The sequence below is a fragment of the Narcine bancroftii genome, chromosome 5 (genome assembly GCF_036971445.1).
Source record: "Narcine bancroftii isolate sNarBan1 chromosome 5, sNarBan1.hap1, whole genome shotgun sequence".
Classification (NCBI taxonomy): Eukaryota; Metazoa; Chordata; class Chondrichthyes; order Torpediniformes; family Narcinidae; genus Narcine; species Narcine bancroftii.
This window is the reverse complement of record NC_091473.1, coordinates 122,481,010-122,498,681: the sequence shown is the minus strand read 5'-3', so window position 1 is coordinate 122,498,681 and position 17,672 is coordinate 122,481,010.

The following is a 17,672-nucleotide window of genomic DNA, read 5'->3' as shown; positions in this document are numbered from 1 at the left end:
GATAATTACAGTGATTTCAAAGAAAGATAGAGACCCGTTGAATGTAACTTCGTATCGACCAATTTCTTTATCAAATGTGGATTATAAAATAGTGGCTAAAGTATTGGCGAATAGACTTGCTAAATATTTACCTCAGTTGGTACATACAGATCAAACAGGTTTCATTAAGAATAGAAGTGTTCTAATAACATTCTTAGATTGACAATGTTGATCAATGCATCGAGACAGCATCCCAACCAACCAATGGTTGTTGTGCCTGATGTGGAAGAAGCTTTTGATAGAGTTGAATGGAATTTTCTATTTAAGGTGTTGGAGAAGTTTAATTTCGTCCCTTTTTTTATTGATTGGGTTAAGGCATTGTATAAAAATCCAGTTGCTAAGGTGGTGACAAATGGTTAAATTTCTCTGCCATTTAAACTATCGTGATCAACTCATCAAGGTTGTCCATTATCACCAGTGTATGTGTGTATATAAGTGTGTGTGTATATATTTCAGTTTATTTCTGTTATGAAAGTGAACATCATGCATTCATTACATAGCTGCTTTGAATAAATAATTTAAACAGATAATTAAAATTAGGAAGTGTGTACTTCTGATAATGTTTTTAATACTGCAAATATAATTACAAATGGGTTAACATGTAATGCCTGACCTCTTGCTTTCCATACATGTCGTGGTGAAATCACAAATGATATTCCCCAACTGATACTCTATTCCAAGCGCTGGATTCCTTATTTACCAGTGGTAGTTGATACATTTAAAATCTAATTCTTGGTGCCAATACAATTAAGAAAAAAAAAAATTATGATTGACTACTAAGAGCAGTACAGTTAGTGCAATGCTATTACAGTGCCGGTGACCCAGGTTTGAATCTGGTGTTGTCTGTAAGGATTTTGTATGTTCTCCCATGGATTTCTTCCCATCCTTCAAAAGGTACAGGGTTGTTAGTTAATTAGGGTATTTGGGTGGCATGAGCTTGTAGGACTGTTAGCGTGCTGTATGTTTACATTTAAATTTAATTTTTTTATGGCACTATTCTTTCTTCATGTACTTTTCAATGGATAGTGATGATAAACTTGATGCCATTTCTATCAGAATATCTTTTTGATTCCATCTCATGGTGCGAAGTTATGGCAAGGTCTGAATTTGTTAACAGATGCTCATTGCTCTAAAGCGGACACTGGTGAATAGTTCAGGTGCCATCTTGCTGTTGTCAATATGATGAAAGCACTCGCATAATAACAAAAAAGAAAGTGTTTTAACACTCTGACTCAGCGACAATGAAAGAATTGTGGTGCACACCCAAGTGAGAAGAGTGCTTAGCTGGAAAGTGATTAGGGGTGGCTGACTTCCAATGCAATGCTGGGCTCCATCTTCTTGGGAGTAAAGACTACTGGGGTGGGACTTGCTGTCAAAACAAGTTGGGTTGCTGGAATGTATTTGTAAAGATTTATCCGTGAATGGCGATGATCTAATTGAGCATTGTGTGAGACATGCTCATCCAAGAAAGTGGAGAATATTCCACCACATTCACTGAATTCTCACATATTGATGGTGAACAGAATTTTGGAAGGCAGAGGTGAGTAATTATTTGCAGAGTACACGGCCTGCAAATATTTAGATGGGGCAGAGTTTGTTAAGCATGTCCAAGTCGGATTTGTTTCACAGCAGGTTGACAAGCTGAGTAGGGGAATGCCATATTAGATCTAGAATTAGGTAATGAACTGGGTCAGGTCACAAATCTCTCAGTGGGAGAACATTTGGGGAACAGTGATCACCACTCCTTGGCATTTAGAATTGTCATGGACAAGGATAAAATCAGAGAGGACAGGACAATATTTAATTGGGGAAGGGCAAACTATGAGGCTGAACTTGTGGGTATAAGTTGGGATGAGATTTTTGCAGGGAAATGTACTATGGAGAAGTTTAGGGATCACTTGCAGGATGTTAGGGATAAATTTGTCCTGGTGAGGCAGACAAAGAATGGTAGGGCTAAGGTGGAAAATCTAGTCAAGTGGTAGCATAAATTAGGCAACAAGGATCAGATAGGTCACGAGGAATATTAGATAGCAAGAAAAGAGCTTAAGAGGGGGATGAGGAGGCTGTGGAAGTGGGTGAGGTCCTCAATGAATACTGCTCTTTAGAATTCACCAAGGAGAGGGACCTTGATGATGGTGAGGACAATATGGGTGGGGTTAATGCTCTAGAGCATGTTGATATTGAGAGAGAGAGAATGTGTTGGAACAGTTAAAATGCATTATGATGGATAATTCCTCAGAGCCTGATGGAATATTCGCCAGGCTGCTCTATAATTCGAGGGAGGAGATTGTTGAGTCTCTGGCTAGGATCTTTGTGCCTTTGTTATCCACAGGAATGGTACTGGAGGATGGCAAATATTAGAGATAGGATCTATGGACATTTAGAGAATCATGGTTTGATCTTGGACAGTCAACATGGCTTTGTGAAGGACAAGCCTGATAGAGTTCTTTGAAGAGGTGACCACATATATTGATGAGGATAGTGTGGTGGATGTGGTCTACATGGATTTCACAAGGTAGGCTTATTTCAGAAAGTCAGAATGTATGGGATCCAGGGAAGCTTGGCCATGTGGATTCAGAATTGGCTTCTCTGTAGAAAGCAGAGGGTTGTGGTGGAGGGAGTACATTCAGACTGGAGGGTTGTATCTAGTGGAGTCCCTCAAGGATCAGTTCTGAGACCTCTGCTTTTTGTGATTTTTATTAACAACTTGGATGAGGGGGTAGAAGAATTGGTTGGCAAGTGTGCAGATGGCGCAAAAGTTGGTGTTGTTGTGTATAGTGTGGAGGATTGTAGACGATTGCAGAGGGACATTAATAGGATGCAGAGCTGGGCTGAGGAGTGGCAGATGGAGTTCAATCTGGAGAAGCATGAGATGGTACACTTTGGAAGGACAAACTCCAAAGCAGAGTACAAAGTTAATGGCAGGATTCTTGATAGTGAGGAAGAGTAGAAGGATCTGGGGGTCCATGTCCACAGTTCCCTGAAAGTTGCCTCACAGGTAGACAGGGTAGTTAAGAAAGCTTATGGGTGTTAGTTTTCATAAATTGAGAGATTGAGTTTAAGAGCTACAAGGTAATCATGAAGCTCTACAAAACTCTGGTTGGACCACACTTGGAGTACTGTGCCTAATTCTGGTCACTTCATTAAAGGAAAGACATGAAAGTGTTGGAAAAGATGCAGAGGAGATTTATCAGAATGCTACCTAGTTTAGAGAGTATGCATTATGAGCAGAGATTAAGGGAGCTAGGACTTCACTTTTTAGAGAGTAGGAGGACGAGACATGATAGATGTATACAAGATATTAAGAGGAATAGATAGAGTGGACAGCCAGCCTTCCCAGGGCACCACCGCTCAATACAAGAGGGCATGACTTTAAGGTAATGGATGGGACGTTCAAGGAAGATATTAGAGGAAGGATTTTTTATACCCAGAGAAAGGTTGGTGCGTGGAATACACTACCTGGGTCAGTGGTGGAGGCAGGTACATTGGTGAATTTCAAGAGACGACTAGACAAGCATGTGGATGAATTTAAAGTAGAGGGTTATGTGGGAGGCAGGGTCTAAGGGTTGGCACAACAATGTGGGTCAAAGGGCCTGTACTGTTCTAAGTTCTAAGAACATAATCAGAGAGAAGGACTGGAAATAAGAATAAATGGCAGATGTTTAAAAATCTGAAATAAAACTACAAAATGTTGGCAATTCAGGCCAAAAAGCACTTGTGGAATGAGAAACAGAATAAAAATATCAGATCTAAACACTTTGTTCAGAACTCTAAAAGAGAATAGGAAAGTCTGTTGAAGGATTGTTAGTGAGCATGGTCTGAACCAGAAGATGTTATTCAGAATAATTAATGTAGTGTCAAGTGAGGCACCAAAAGCTTAGTAAAGTAGAAAAAGGAAAGTATGGATGATGAGATTGAATTAAAATAAAAAAAGGTTGTTACCAAAATTATTTTTATTGAAATTTATTTGGTTCTCCATCTCCAACAATATTTCAGTCTGAATGAATTGAACTTCAATTAAAACTTATTTTTAGTATAATGGAAGTTGCTTGTAACAATTTGTACCAAGGACCAGAGAACATTTTATCATCAGGTTGTACTTGGTGCAAATGAATGATGATACACTTGAACTTAAGATTGATCAAGGCTTTAAAAATGTTCTTAGATTGAAATGCCTTAACATTTCAAACAAGACTTGGGTAAATATTGGCAGTCGTATTGTTCCATGCATTTCAATGTTGAGCATTTCAGTGAGATACAGGTCTACTACCCCTTATCCGAAGATTCAAAAACCAAATTTTTTTTAGCACCAACATAACCATAAAACAATTTACATTAAGGAAACAGGCCATATCGGCCCTTCTAGTCCGCACTGTTTTACTCCTAAAGTTTTGCCCCCCTACCCTTAACTTATGGACCCCTTGTTCCAATCTGCCCTACCCTTGGGGGAAAGAGCTTATTCATGTCTACTCTATTCCCTTCATTATTTTAAATATCTCTATCAAATCCCCTCTCAACCTTCTATGCTCCAATGAATATAGTCTCAGTCTAGTCAATCTTTCTCCGTATTTGAGATACTGCAATCCAGGTAACATTTTCGTAAATCTTCTTTGCACCCTCTGAACCTTATTTATATCCTTCCTATAATTTGAAGACCAGAACTGCCCACAATACTCCTAAACTTGGCCTCACCAATGCCTTAAACAGTCTCAACATCATCCCCCAGCTCCTATATTCTATGCTATAATTTATAAAGGCCAGCATTCCAAAAGCCTTCTTCACCACCCTATCTACATGGGAATCCACCTTCAAGGAATGCTGAACTGTTATTTCAAGATCCCTCTGCATTCCTAAATGCCCTCCCCATCACCTCATACATCCTATTTTGGTTATTCCTCCCAAAATGAAGCACCTCACACTCTACATTAAACTCCATCTGCCACCTTTCAGCCCACTTTTCCAAATAGTCCAAATCTTTCTGTAGTCCATGAAAACCCACCTTACTATTCACAACTCCCCCATTTTTGTATCATCCACATATTTACTCATCCAATTTACCACCCCGTCATCCAAATCAATAATATAAATGACAAACAACAAGGACCCAACACCGATCCCTGAGACACACCACTTGTTACATCCAGATAGACAGTTGTCCACCATGACTCTCTGGTGCCTATCATCCAGCCACCACTGAATTCATCTGACTATCTCTATATTAATCTCTAGAGACTGAACCTTCCTCACTCTCCTTTCATGTTAAACCTTATTGAAAGCCTTACTAAAATCCAAATAGACCACATCAACTGCTCTACTTTCATCCACTTTTCTTGTCACCTCTTCAAAAAAACTCAACAAGATTTGTCAAACATGACTTTCCCCTCACAAACCCATGTTGGGTGACCCATTTATACATATTATCCCTAAGAATTCCTTCCATTAGTTTTCCTACCACCGATGTCAAACTTACTGGTCAATTATTGCTTGGCCTACACCTTGCACCCTTTTTAAACAACGGAATCACGTTTGCAACCCATCAATCCCATGGCACCACACCCTCCTCCAGTGATTGTCGAAAAATCACCTTCAGAACCTCCGCTATTTCCTCCTTGACCTCTCTTAAGGTCCTGGGAAAAATCCCATCAGGACCAGGAGACTGATCTACCTTTATATACCCCAGCAGTTCTAAAATCCCCTCCTTACTAATCCTTATCTTTTCCATAACTAACCCTTTTGCCTCACTTATCCTACACAATTCAATATCTCTTTCCCTCTTGAACACTAACGAGAAGAATTTATTCAATATCTCCCGCATCTCATATGGTTCCTCAGACATTCCACCGCTCTGATTTTCCAGTGGACCTATTCTGTCCTTAACTTTCCTTTTCTTGTTCACATATTTGTAAAAACCTGTTGGATTTGCTTTCACCCTATTTGCTATAGCCCCCTCATACCTTCTTTTTGCCTTTCTAATTTCCCTCTTAATGTTCTTTCTACAATCTATGTATCGTTCAAACATCTCATCCATCCTTTGCTTCTTGTATTTAACTTAGGGCTCCCTCATATCCTGAACTAACTTCCTAATCTCTCTAGAAAACCATGGCTCCCTTGAACATTTGGCCTTGCCTTTTGTTCTGCCAGAACATAAAGATTCTGCACTCTCAAAATCTCACCTTTAAATGCTCTCCAGTTCTCCTCTACGTCCTTTCCAGAAAAAAAAGATCAGCCCAAACTACTCCCTGCAAATCCCTTCTCATTTCTTTGAATCTGGCTTTCCCCCACTCGAAGACCTTCATCTTTGGACCAGACTTATCCTTTTCCATGAGTGGAAAAAAAAATTCAACACCTGACTTGCCCATGTGGGGCTCTTACACTCTATTGGCGCCAGTTTGGTAACACCAGAGCTCTGTGGCACAAAGCAAGTGATTACAATAATAGTTAAAAAAAAATCCCACAAAATCTTTGCTTCTTGCTGGGAAGATGCCAAACAGAGCTGGGTCCAAGTCTTCAGCATCGGCTGCAGTCAGAATCAGGAATGGCGACTCCATTCTCAACATTGGGTGCAGTGCCGTTCGCATCAAAGAAGTCGCCTCAGACTCTCGGGAAGGAGTGGGGACTGGCGATGGGGAGGTTGTATTTTTTTTTGTAAGCAGAGATCAAGTTTTTTTTTTGGCGAGTACTAAACATTATTTCTTGTGAATTTTCCACTTGTGGCGCCATGTTGACGCTCAAAAAGCCTGCCGTTGTTTGTTGTCGCTGTTTAACCACTGATACGGGTGTTCTGATAATACTACTGTGCTGCTTAGTTCCACTGTTCCAAAATCCAGTCCCAAGCATTTTGAATAAGGGGTATTCAACCTGTACCAGCTTAACACATCATTTAGAATAAGGTAAACCTTAAATTTCATGGAAATTGTTTGATTAGTCTCATTGACATTTCCATTATGGAATTGGGCCTTGTTCAATGTCCTTGTTACAGGTGGTGCTGATGGAAGCACCTTCACCATTCTCTCAGGACAAAATAAAATGTGGGTTCAAGCCCTACGGCAGACTCCTGAGCATTTAAAACTGATACACCTGCGCACTGTTGAAGAATACTATAATGTTGGATTTCTTCTTTTAGAACATACAATGGCATGGATCCTTTAGCCCACGATGCTTAAATTGAACTGAAACTCTGCTGCGTGCATAGGATTCCTATCCCACTATTGCCTGCATTTTGTGTGTCTATCTAAAAGCCACTTAAATGTCCTTATCTTCCAGCACTGCCCTTTGGCAGTGCACTCCAGACACCTATTACGGTGTAAAAAGAAACAACCTGCACATCTCCTTTTATCTTTCCTCCCCTCACCTTAAACAAATATCCTCCTGTGTGTAACATTTTTACCGTGGGCATAAGATTCTGAATGGCTACACTTCCTCAGCCTCTCATAATGTTATAAACTCCTATTAGGTCTCTCCTCAGCCTCTGACACTCAGAGAAAACAACCCAAGTTTGTCCAACCTCTTCCCATAGCTCATTTCCTATAATGCAGGTAGCATCCTGGTAAATCTCTTCTGTACTGTTTCTAAAACCTCCATATCTTTCCTGTGTTGGGGGTGACTAGAACAGCACAATACTCCTAGTGCAAGATGAAACATTAAATTTTAACATCCCATTTCTTTGTAGGCAATTTTAAGCATTAATTTAAACAAAGACAATTGAGGTAACCTTGCGACCCTGCCAATCTTTCTCCCTTGACCAACATTGCTAAATGAGATTACTTGGTCATTATCACATTGCTGTTTGCAGAAACTTGCTATATGTGAAAATTGACCACACTGTTACCTGTTTTACAGAAATGACTGTACTTTATCTGCTATAAAGTGCTTTGGGACATTGTGTATAAATATCTGAATAGGCAGGGATTGATCAGGAGCACCCATCATGGGTTTGTGAAGGGGAAGTCATGTTTGACGAACCTTGTTGAGTTTTTCAAAGAAGTGACAAGAAAAGTTGATGAAGTCTATCAGGATTTTAGCAAAGCTTTTGATAAGATTCCACATGAAAGGTTAGTAAAGGAGGTTCAGTCACCAGGGATTAATAGAGAAATAGTAAGATAGGTTCAGAGGTGGCTGGAGGAGAGACAACAGAGTCATGGCGGACAACTGTCTGTCAGGATGGAAGCCTGTGATGAGTGGTGTGCTTCAAGGATTGGTGCTAGGTCCCCTGTTGTTCATAATTTATATTAATGATTTGGATGATGGGGTGGTTAACTGGGTAAGTAAATATGCAGATGATATGAAAATTTGGGGAGTGGTGGTTAGCAAGGAATGTTTTCAGGGATTACAGAGGGATTTGTTTTGTCTGGAAAATTGGGCTGAAAGATGGCAGATGGAATTTAATGTAGAGAAGTGTGAGGTGCTTCATTTCGGTAAAAATAACCAAAATAGGACATATATAGTGAAGGGGAGGACATTGGGCAATGCACAAGAACAAAGAGATCTTGGAGTTATGGTGCAGTGTTCCTTGAAGGTGGATTGCCATGTTGACAGGGTGGTTAAGAAGGCATTTGGTATGTTAGCCTTCATAAATCATAGCATAGAGTATAGGAGCTGGGAAATGATGCTGCGACTGTTTAAGGCGTTGGTGAGGCCAGGTTTGGAGTATTGTGTTCAGTTCTGGTCTCCAAATTATAGGAAGGATATAGATAAGGTGGAGAGGGTCCAGAGAGGATTTACCATGATGTTGCCTGGCTTAAAATACCTAGAGTACAGAGAAAGATTGAAGAGGTTAGGACTTTATTCATTGGAATGTATATAGTTGAGAAGGATTTGATAGATGTGTTTAAAATTATGAAAGGAATAGATAGACTAGATGCAAGTAGACTTTTCCCCCTGGGAGCAGAGGAGGTTGAAACAAGAGGACACAAGTTGAGGGTAAGGCGGGAAAATTTTAGGAGAAACATTAGAGGATGGTTCTTCACTCAGAGAGTGGTGGCCGAATGGAATAATCTTCTGGAGGAAATAGTTGAGGCAGAGTCAATTCTTTCATTTAAGAGGAGGCTGGATATATACATGGATAGGAGGGGGTTGGAGTTTTTTGAGTGAACCGGCATGGACTTGAAGGGGTGAGATGGCCTGTTTTCATGTCATAAATTGTTATATGGTTATATGGTTATATGGAAGCTAAGAAAGACTGTAGAAATGCTTCTTTTTATTTAGTTTCAAAGGTTACATTTTTAAAAAGTCATTGCAGATTCAAAACCTGTTGGACATACTATCAGGACATGAGTCCACTTACTTGGCAGGTGTTAACCATCTGTCTGGTTCTGGAAGAAGCAACGACATTTCTGAAAAAGTGTTTGAAATTCTGGAAAATAAAAGGTCATTCTCCAATGTATTAGCAGAAATAACTGTGCCAGGTATGCTTTCAGGGTCTAAACAGTCAGACAGTTGAATCTTAACAAGTGACAAAAATGTTATACTTGAATCTGGATTTTCATTTGCATCAAAAGAAAAATCAATTTGTAAACTTTTTTTGTACAGCCTTGCATTTAATCTCTAAGACACACATTCTGTTCAAGGAAAACCAGCAGGAAACACAGAGTGAAGGAATATTTTCAACAAGAAAGGGACTGGTGTTTGAAAATGAATGGCCACTTCTGCATAATACGGGTCAGTGAATTAAACATATTTTGAGGGGTAATTGGATGATTGAGGGACACTATTTTATATCAGGGTTTTTACTTAATGTTATTTTTAAATTAGAAGACTTAAAATCAAAGTAAATTCAGACTATTTAAATAATATTTAACTCACGGAATTTTAAATAATATCACAATTATCCTGTACAATGGAAATATTGCATCCCATACAATTAAAGCATTTAATCTGCCTATTGCAGAAATATTATTTCTCCATGTTGACCTGAACAAATACAGTGGATAATTTGTAATGATTTAGGTGCATTCATGAGGGAGACCTGCCACTATTCAATTACATTCTCCTTCAGGAATTGAAAAATTCCACAGCCTGCAGCAGCTTACAGCACTGAAGTCACCTACTATCTCATTAATAAAAACACACCAAAATGCTGGAGGAACTCAGCTGGTCTTTTCAGCATTTATAAAAAACAAAGATATATTGCCGATATTTCTGGCCTGAGCCCTTCTTCAAGAAATAAGCTTATTCCTTATTCTGCTTATGCCATAGATGCTGTGTGATTAGTAAGGGATTGAAAAAGTTTGAAAACCACTGTTTTAATTGTACCTAATTGAATCATTAATTTCATAACTCCAAAGGAGATGGGCCCCAATGACTATTTATCTGAAGCAAAATATTTCAATTGGGTCTCTTCTTTCTTTCTTTCTTTGGCTTGCCTTCGCGGACGAAGATTTATGGAGGGGTAATGTCCACGTCTGCTGCAGGCTCGTTTGTGGCTGACAAGTCCGATGCGGGACAGGCAGGCACGGTTGCAGTGGTTGCAAGGGAAAATTGGTTGGTTGGGGTTGGGTGTTGGGTTTTTCCTCCTTTGTCTTTTGTCAGTGAGGTGGGCTCTGCAGTCTTCTTCAAAGGAGGTTGCTGCCCGCTGAACTGTGAGGTGCCAAGATGCACGGCTTGAGGCGAGATCAGCCCACTGGCGGTGGTCAATGTGGCAGGCACCAAGAGATTTCTTTAGGCAGTCCTTGTACCTCTTCTTTGGTGCACCTCTGTCTCGGTGGCCAGTGGAGAGCTCGCCATAGAACACGATCTTGAGAAGGCGATGGTCCTCCATTCCTGAGACGTGACCTACCCAGCGCAGTTGGATCTTCAGCAGCGTGGATTCGATGCTGTCGGCCTCTGCCATCTCGAGTACTTTGATGTTGGAGATGAATTCACTCCAATGAATGTTGAGGATGGAGCAGAGACAACGCTGGTGAAAGCGTTCTAGGAGACGTAGGTAGAGGACCCATGATTCGGAGCCGAACAGGAGTGTGGGTATGACAACAGCTCTGTATACGCTAATCTTTGTGAGGTTTTTCAGTTGGTTGTTTTTCCAGACTCTTTTGTGTAGTCTTGCAAAGGCACTATTTGCCTTGGCAAGTCTGTTGTCTATCTCGTTGTCGATCCTTGCATCCGATGAAATGGTGCAGCCGAGATAGGTAAGCTGGTTGACCGTTTTGAGTTCAGTGTGCCTGATGGAGATGTGGGGGAGCTGGTAGTCATGGTGGGGAGCTGGCTGATGGAGGACCTCAGTTTTCTTCAGGCTGACTTCCATGCCAAACATTTTGACGTCCTGAATTGGGTCTAGTGCAGTGATTATCAACCTTTTTCCCCCACTCACATATCACCTTAAGTAATCCCTTTCTAATTACAGAGCAACTATGGCATAGGGATTACTTAAATTGGTATGTGAGTGGAAAGAAAACATTTGAAAACCACAGATCTAGGAAATTATAGGCTGATGAGCATTGCATCAGTGGTAGGACACTACTGCAGAGGTTACTTAGGGAGAGAATTTGCGCATATTTGGACAAGCATGTTAGATTAAGGTTTGGGTGGGGCATGTCAGGTCTTACAAATTTAACAAAAGAGATTGAGGGTGTGGCAGTGGATATTGTTTACATGGACTTTACCAAGGCATTTGGCAGGGTTACTCATGGTAGACTGATCGGGAACGTACTGATGCATAGGATCCACGTTTAATTACTGAATTTGGAATAGCTTAGGGGCATGGTGAACTTAACGGTTAGTGCAACGCTATCACGGAACCATCAACTCTGGTTCGAATCCTTCACCGACTGTCAAGAGCTTGTACGTTCTCCCCTTGCCTGTGTGGGCTTCCTTCCGGTTTCAAAGACGTGTGGTTAGTTGATTAATTGGTCACATTGGTGGATTTGGGTGGTGTAGGCTCATGGAGCAGAAGGGTCTGTTATCCTGTATCTCCAAATTAAATTAAAATATCTTAAAGTGTGTTCTTTTTCTTCTCATTGCAATTTGAGTGTCATTACCTTGATGTGCTTGGCTACTCAACCAATCTAATAACATCCCAGCAGATGGATGCCAGAGATCCCCTTCAATCAGTAGTCAATGCAGGGAAATAGAAAGCTTTGCCACAAGAGTTCTGTAATCCTATTGGCAGCTTTTAACTTCACTACAGATTAAAACATCTAGGCTCCTGAAATCATTTTTATGATTTATCCAATACAATATTTCAATAAAACATCAATTTGTAGCGGTGCTATGTTGACACTACAACTCCCAGAAGGCATTAAACCGGCCATGTGATGTTGGTGCGTGATGATGTCAGCGCATTGTTGAGCACGTGATTTTGGCTTTTAAAAGGTTGCTCAGGTGATGAAGATAAAATCCATTTGATTCACTCTAAAAATGTCTTGTGCGGTTATTTCGTCGTGTCCACTGTGATTCCAATAGCCACAACTGGACAGACATGGACTCTGCAGCCATTGCTGTGAAGCTACTACCTTTCTTGACAGCTGAAGCACAATTTCATCTTTGCAAAGTTGAATTGGTCACTACTCATTATTACCATCTTGTCAGTGCCCTGGACCAGGCCGTCACTAAGAAGGTCGATGACTTCCTACAGGATCCACCACGTTCCAGCAGGTATGATGCTTTAAAAGCACTTTTATTATGTGTATATTGTATGCCCCGTAGGGAAAGGCCAGCCAAACTACTACATCTCGATGGGTTGGGAGACCGCACCCCTTCAGAACTAATGGATGAAATGCGCTTCCTGGCAGCTGGCAAGAAAACCAGTATGTTATTCGGCAGCTCTTTTTACAGCAAATGCCAGATGATATTAGGCTCTTGTTATTCAGGTGTTCATCTGAAGACCTAAGGGCTGTAGCGGCAGATGCAGGCATTCTATGTCTCACTAAAAAGCATAGCGAGGAAAGACAGGTCTGCACAACCAACCCCTTTGATATTGACCCTGTGTCACACTCTAGTGCTCTTAGCAGGCAACACCTGAGGACCTCAAAAATTGTGAATATGTCTTCGGTCTTAAAGGAACACTTGGTCAACTTTTGCAGACACCTTACGAAAGACCTTATAGGATACTCAGACAAACTAGGTCGACCTGTATTTTGAACATTGGAGGGAAGCCACAGTCTTTCACTAGTGACAGGCTTAAACCAGCAAATGTGGACAAGTCTTCCCTACTGCAGCAGCCAACAGTCTATCGCAAATATTGACCACCTAAAAGACAGACAAACCTTTCTGCCAATTGTGGGGCGGGGGGGGGGGGGGGGTGGTGAAGGGTGGGATGGCGGGTAGCGGCACTATGATGGCACTACAACTCCCAGAAGGCATCAAACCGGCCATGTGATGTCAGAGCATGATGACATCAGCCCAGGTTGAGCACATGATTCATGCTTTTAAAAGGTTGCGCAGGTTATGAAGAGTAAATCCATTTGACTCACTCTAAAAGTGCCTTGTGTGGTTATTTTGTCATGTCCACTGTGATTCCAGTGGCCATAAATTTGCAAAACTATACACAATTCTCAAATACTTTTTTACTGAAGTGAGATTAATTATTAATTATTAAATAACATTTCATTTTATACCCTCTGAATAATACTCAGGATTGAAAATCTTTGTAAGTTATTGTAGTGAGCACAATTTATTTAAGAATCATTTTCTGGACATTAGCATGTGCAATATTTGAATGTAAATCCTCAACAAATGCAAGGCATTTTGGCAGTCGTGTTCAGCCAATATTGAAGTAACTGTTGCAAAAATATAAGAATATGCCTCCACTGTTCAAAAAGCAATTGAGCAGAAATTCTATGTGTGATCAAACACAATGTATTCAGAAGTTTCTTCCCAATATCATAGACAGTAGCTTTTATTCTGGTGTGTCTTGACAAGTGACCACAGTCAAGAGTTACTCCCCAAGATGAAGCCTCTTGGAACTTTTATTTAGTTAAATTAAGCCTTTACCATACCATCCCTTGCCTGATAGTGTCCTATGCTTTAAAGTTAAAGCATTTTTCCACCAAATTCTGTAAATAGAAAGTTTCAAAACATGCCCACAAGCCAAGAGGGAAAACTTTGTCTAAGAATCTACTATTTTTTAAAAAAGTGCTATTCTGATGGAGTGCAATTATTTTTACTAAGTAGAGTTTTGGCACGCTCAGCAAATACAATGATAGACTCTTTCCCAAATATATTCATAACGATGTTTACATAATTCATGTGGAGGCTGCAATGCATCTGTATGGAAGAGACTAAGAATGATTTCCACAAAATGTTATATCAACACAGTGTCTGAACCAAGGGTGCACCAAAGATTCTTGGTAAGGAAGCAGTGACACTTTGACTGAGTACAGCTGAAGAAGAAAGCAATTCCAGTGGGAGTACATGAAACTTTCTTGCGGAGCCTGCCTGAAACTAAAATCAGGACAGGTTACAGCAGACTTTCTTTGGGAAATCCTGTTAAAATCTTTAAAGTTCCATCTACCTTGGAATAGATACACAATAAAATCAGCATAAGACAGAAATGCTAATTGAAAACTGAAGAATTAAGTAGCACTTTCCTTAAAATGTGGCAGAGAACTAAAAGGAACAAGGCAGTGTGTTGGAACATGGAAATGCAAGGCATTGCTGATGTTATGATTTATAGCAAAAGCAAACTGTTCAAGGAGTGCAGTGGATCAGGCATCATCCATGGAGGGAAGTGTACAGTTGATGTTTCAGACTAGAAGGCTGCTTCAGGACTGAGAAAGGAAGTGGGCAGAGTTAAAGGGAGGAGGAGGGGTAACTATGTTGTAAGTGAGAAGGATGATGGACATATGGAACTAGGTGGGAGAGCAGGAGTGGTGGAGATGGAAGACGGAGGCAAGGAGAGTGATAGGTGGAAGCAGAGAAAGGAAAAGCAAAGGAATGTGGTGGGCAGGTGGAGAAGTTGTGGGAAGGTTAAAAAAACTGGGTAGCAGGGGTCTAGGGGTGGGTTAGAAAGAAGTGTGTGGGAGACGGGTGAGGTGATAAGGAGAGAAAGGGACTGAGGAGGAGCAGGTAACTTGAAACTGGAGAATTCCATGTTCATACAATTGGGTTGTGGATTACCCAGGTAGAATATGAGATGCTTTTCTTCATAGTTGCTCCTGGCCTTGCCAGGAGGCTGAGGATAGATGGTTGTGAACATAAAGAAAAAATAGGAGCAGGAGAGAGTCAGTCAGCTATTCGAGCCTGCACCATCGTTCAATACGACCATGGCGGTTCATATGATTTCAGTTCCCTATTCCAGCTTTCTCTCCATATCCTTGGTAAATAAAGACAGAGTACAGATGGTCAACAAAGTAGTTGTCTTGTCTGTACTTGATCTCGCCATTGTAGAGAACCCACACTGAGTGCAGGGACCTCTGATGGGGATGTTGTGAAACTTTGCTTCATCTGCAATGGCTCTTTGACTCAAAAGTTGTAGCAAGAAGTGCCTTGGGGGTTGAGGAGTGATGGGTGGGGAGGAAAGATTGAACAAGGGAGTCATGAAGAGTGGTCCCTGTGAAATTTAAGTTCTTGGGAGTCACTATCTTGGAGGATCTTTCCTGGAACCAATACATGAGTGTAATTGAGAAGAAAGCATGTCAGTGCCTTTACTTCCTCAGGAGTGTGTGGAGGTTTGGTATGACATTGGAAACTCTGGAAAATTTCTACAGATGTGTGGTGGAGAGTGTCATGGTCTGGTATAGGGACCCCAATACCCCTGAATGTAAAGTCCTACAAAAGGCAGTGGATATAGACCAGGACCTCACAGGCAAAACCCTTCCCACCATCGAGAACATCTACAGAGAGTGCTGGCATCTGAGAGCAGCACCAATCATCACGGATCCACATCACCCAGCGCGTGCTCTGTTCTCACTGCTCCCATCAAAAATAAAGTATAGGTGCCATAAAACCCACACCACTAGGTTCAGGAAGAGCTGGTACCCCTCCACCATCAGACTCCTCAACAACAAACTCAATCAGGGACTCATTTAAGGACTCTTACTTGTGCACTTTATTGTTTGTTTTTCTCCTCTCTGTATTGCAGAGTTGTTTACATTTGTTCTTTATGTAGTTCTTTTGTCCTACCAATTAGTGGTTATTCTGTTTGGCGCACAGGAAAAAGAATCTCATAGTTATATGTGATGTTGTATATGTGCTCTGACAATAAATCTGAAATGCAGCAAAAGGTGTGGGGGAAGATATGACGGGTGGAGGGAATGCTGGTGGAAATGTTGAAGAATGATGTGGCCGTGAGGTGAAAGATGAGAACCCTATCCTGGTTCTGTCTGGGTTGGAGGTGGGGAAAGAGCAAGAGTCTGGAACATAGGAATATAGGAAGTAGGAACAGGAGTAGGCCAAAAATGGCCCATCGAGCCTGCTCCGCCATTCAATACGATCATGGCTGATCTAATTTATGACCTAACTCCACCTACCTGCCTTCTCCCCATATCCCCTAATTCCTTTGTAATGTAAGAGATGTAGGTGAGAACCTTCTCAACCATGGTGATGAGGAAGCCAGATGTCCTGGAGTGTAAAGTTTCATCTCAAGAACCATTGTGGCAGAGACAGAGAAATTGAGAGAAGGAGATGACTTTCAACAGTGTGATAAGAATTGAACACATAGTAAAGTGCATCAGAAAAGTGAACAGTAAAGTTCATGGAACATTGTCAGAATGCAAGGAGTGTTGGAGTTGATGGTTTCCTGAGTGATAGCAGCTTGAGAACTAAAATGATCTCAAGGTATTACTAGCTTCAAGGCTGTCTATTACACAGTTGGTATCCAGAGGCCTCTAAATGCAATAGCATGTATAGCATTGCAACTCCCAAATTTTATATAACCATACAACAGTTTATGGCATGGAAACAGTCCATCTTGGTCCTTCAAGTCCATACCGGTTCACTCAAACAACTCCATTAGATCCCCCCCATCTATTTTGCTCCCATAACCCTCCAACCCCCTCCTATCCATGTATATATCCAGCCTCCTCTTAAGTGAAATAATTGACTCTATCTCAACTATTTCCTCCGGAAGATTATTCCATTCAGCCACCACTCTCTGAGTGAAGAAGCATCGTCTAATGTTTCTCCTAAAATTTTGCTCCCTTACTCTCAACTTGTGTCCTCTTGTTTTGTTTTTGATTATTCATTTTCATTGATCAGGGTGTCACAGGCAAGGCCAACATTTATTGCCCATCACCGATTGTCTTTAAGAAAAAGATTTACTGTCATCTTCTCAAACAACTGGAGTCCTTCTACTGAAGATGCCCCCCACAGTGCCATTGGATAGGAAGTTTCAGTACTGAGATCCCGCAATGATGAATGATGAGTGATGCAAGACCAGTGGCGTTAGAACTGGCGATGACCCTAGCCGTCATTCTTGTTGATGATCGAGAGCAGACTGATTAGACAGTAATTAATCTTCTTGTACTTTTTCCTGCATTTTATGAACTGTTGGAATGTAGACAGTTTCCCACATTTTTGGGGAGGTGCCAGTGTTTTTATCTGGACTGGAGTAGCTTGCCTGCAGAGCAGCTAATTCTGGAATGCTAGTCCTCGATACTGCAGATGGAATGTTGTTGGGTCCACAGCCTTTCCTAATATTGTGCCCTTCGCCATCATGTGGAGTGAATCAATTTAGTTAGAGACTGGCTTCAGCTATGGAT